General features: G+C 38.3%; 1 pseudogene; it reads right to left on the bottom strand.

Annotated features, from left to right (window-relative positions):
* Positions 1 to 312: 312 nt before the first annotated feature.
* LOC113930308 lies at positions 313 to 1,248 on the bottom strand (annotated as a pseudogene).
* Between the last annotated feature and the right edge of the window lie 2,546 nt (positions 1,249 to 3,794).

Genomic DNA, 3,794 nt, shown 5'->3' with positions numbered 1-3,794 from the left:
GTAGAAACAAAAGGGAAACACAAACCAAAAATTAGAGAACAATTAGTCAGTACTGACTATACGACCATGAAATTATTCAGGGAAAACTGTATGTAAGTGGTAAAAGACTGTGGAATAAAGGAATATTTTTGTTTTGTTTTGTTACTGTTGTTGTTTTTAATGGAGAGCTCATCTAGAGTCTTGGACCTGGATTGGGGGCAGGAGATGGATGAGAAAGAAACTGCCATAGTAGCACAGTAGCCTGAGGCTTTGGACCCTCCGTGTACTAATCCAAGTATAAAAGGTTGATAGAGATGTCTCTTATGGCAGGGCTCACCATCTCCAGAAAAATGTTTTCTTGCTGAATAGTCTCCTCAGTGATCCTTTCACGTCCTTGTTCCTTAGACTATGGATGAAGGGGTTCATCATGGGAGTTATAATTGTATACATCATGGCAGCTGCCTTATCCCTTTCTACTGAATAGGCAGAAGAGGGAAGAAAGTAGACCCTGATGATGGATCCATAGGAAAGGGCCACAGCTGAGAGATGGGAGCCACAAGTGGAGAATGTTTTCCACTTCCCCTTGGCTGAAGGACCCCCAAGTACAGTGCAACAAATAAGGGCATAGGAGACAATAATGAAGGTGAAGGGGATAAAGATAACTGCTCCCCCAACGACTAAGATTGTCAAGTCATTGATTTGAGTGAGCAAGCAAGCTTTAAAATGGGTTCCAGGTCACAGAAAAAGTGTGGGATTTTTTTCTGATCACAGATGGTCAAGAGACCTAGCAGACTTAGATCAGTATTGAGACAAGGTTGGAGATGACCCATGGTGTCACTACCAATAGGGCACAACGCTTGGGGCTCAGTAATGCAGCATAATGTAATGGGTGACAAATGGCAACATACCAGTCATATGCCATGGCTGCCAAAAGGAAATTGTCCTGGTCCACCAGCAACATAAAAAAGTACATTTGTGTAAGGCATCCTGCAAAGGAGATGGTTGGGTTCTGGCTTTGGATGTCTGCCAACATTTTGGGGATTGTAGTGGTTATGAAGCAGATGTCAGTGAAGGATAGATTGGCAAGGAAGAAGTACATGGGGCTATGAAGGTGAGCATCATTGATAATAGCCAGGATGATAAGTAAGTTTCCTACCATGGTGACCAGATACATGCACAGAAATAGCATAAAAATGAGTTCTGCTGTTCAGACCCCACAGTGAGTCCCAGGAGGAAGAATTTGGAAATAGTTCGGTTTCCTTGGTGCATGATTCTGCTGTGTCTAAAAAGGAAAAAAATTCAACCTCACTATAAAATAGTAATGATACAAAAACTGGTCAGAGGACATTATACTAGATTATAGAATTGAATCAAGGTCTTGGAACCAGACAGTATTGGCTCATATTCTCTTCCTACTAAAATAAAAGCTCAACAAGGTCATGAATTTTATCTACTATGTTCAATGCTGTAGTCCAGTACTAAAGATGGTGCTTGGCACGTGGTAGGTGCCCAGTAAATATTAGTTGGATTTATATACGAATGAGCACTAGGTGTTATACTTAACTAATGAATCATTGAACACTACATCAAAAACTAATTATGTACTATACAGTGGCTAACTGCATATAATAAAAAATAATAAAAAATAAAAAAGAATGAGTGATTAAATGAAAAAGTTAATATTCTGAATTTACCACTCAATATTTTCATGACTTTGTTATTTGTGCTTTTTCTAAGTCAATTTCATCAATTTCAAAATGTGGAGAATACCCATTTTATAAGGTTTTTTGAGAATTGCAGGGCACATGCCAAATGCCCATGTCTATAGTTAACTATTTCTGCACAAATAGTAGCTGCTATTGTTCACTAATTTGGAAAAATCATAGACTCTAAAGGCAAAAAGAAATCTCCAGAGACCATCGAACCCAGCTTCTGTCTTTGGGCAGTTGAGTATTCAATATGCATGTGATAGCATAGCTGAGCACATTTTAGTGTTCCAGAGAAAGAGATGCCACAATCCTCTTCCAGCACCTGATCCAAAATTTTATCCTTTAAGTAATTAACACTTCCTCACATCTTCCTGAAATCGTCTCAGTTTTTACATTTCAAAAAGGAGAAATTAGTCATCTGAATTAAATGCTGCTGACATCATGTAGGGATGTCCACTGACTTAAGCTATACAGAGGTAATGTTTAGTGTTCTTAACAAGACCATTTATAGTGGAGTTGATTGGGCATAAGCCAAAGTGAAGAAGATTTTGGGGTAACACTTTAAGACCTAGTGTTTATTTAGGGCTTGATATATTACAGACACCTTGCTAAGTGCTTTTTGTGGATTATCTTATTAAATATTCACAACTCTGAGTTAAGTAGGGCTACTAAGATGTTCCATTTACAGATGAAGAAATCAAAGATTAAAAAAGTTAAATAACTTGATGAAAATGACATATAGCTGGTGTAGTGGTCAGGATTCTAAGCTCGGTTGGTCTGACTTCAGAGTCCTCTTGCTTAACCACTATGCTATATTGCCACTATACTGTTTATATCTTCACATTTGTGAAGAGAAAACCTATGTTCTAGGCACATAAGAGCTTGCTGAGCCAAAGTCAAAAGCAAGTAAGTGATGGAGCTAGACTTTGAATCTTGATGCCAAAGTGTTTTTGCTATATCTGGGTAAGTTTAAACGAGAGCAAATGGGTTTACAAATGGGAAGATTTGTCCTTGCTTATTCCAGTTTGCACCTTATCTATGCTGCTGTGAGATCCGTTTTACACACTTGCTACTTAAAGTTCTGCCATGCATCCATACCACCTTCCCAAGTCTAACACAACTGGACTGCCATTGTATAAATTCACGCACTTCTGGTTTGCTGTTTAATGTTGTACTCTCTGAAAAAAAGAGGTTGGCAGCACTAATGAATAGTTGGAGCAAAACTGCAGGAGGAATACTGCATTTACTTAACAACACAATTTTTCCCAAGTACTATAGCAGTAGTCATTTGCATACTAACAAATAAATGTGCTAATTATAAACCAAGCAGGATCAGGTCTGGTGGGACCTCTGCTAGGCAACATTTAGTCATTTCATATGTACAGAATGTACTGAAAATAATAAAGTGGCATATTATTATGTACACGTAATCTAGGCTTTTCACTAATGCAAATTGTATCAGCAAAGTTTGACAGTCCACGTTTCTGATTTGTCCTTCTAGGCACTATATAAGCTAGTTCTATTTAACTGCTTGTTCTCTCTTTTCCTCAAGCTGGCACCATATTTTCCACCCAAACACGTAAGTATCTTCAGTCTTTCAACCTTTATATCCAAGTCACTAATTTGGCACAATACTCCTGCAGTAAATGTGGGGAGCAAATGTTTATGTATTTAGGTTGGGGTCCCGCTCCTATGGAACTTACCCAGATGTTTTGTGGCTATTTCCAAAGCTATTCCAGAAAGAAACAGTTCCACTACCTCCACATAAAAAAGAATCAGTGATTTTTTCAGCTATGGATGTGAACCTTTCCTCCTAAAATAGAAAAAGAGAAGAAGGCTGGAATAAGAATTGAAAACCTCAACTGGTGGTAGTGTTTCTGCTGCTGTATTTAGAAAAGGATCACCCTAGGGCTCAAGGCAATCCTCTAGGCTCCTTATTAGAAACCACTCTCAGTTCCATCCTCTATGGACCAAGTCCTCCCTACTGTGATATATGGGTATTCACTGATTTCTTGGGAATATATATATAAACATGTGTGTGTGTGTGTGTGTGTGTGTGTGTGTATATATCTCCTATATATATCCCATACATATACATATATGTAT

Source organism: Zalophus californianus, chromosome X (genome assembly GCF_009762305.2).
Source record: "Zalophus californianus isolate mZalCal1 chromosome X, mZalCal1.pri.v2, whole genome shotgun sequence".
Taxonomy (NCBI): Eukaryota; Metazoa; Chordata; class Mammalia; order Carnivora; family Otariidae; genus Zalophus; species Zalophus californianus.
The sequence above is the reverse complement of the archived record's forward strand: the minus strand, read 5'-3'. Positions and strand labels throughout refer to the sequence as shown.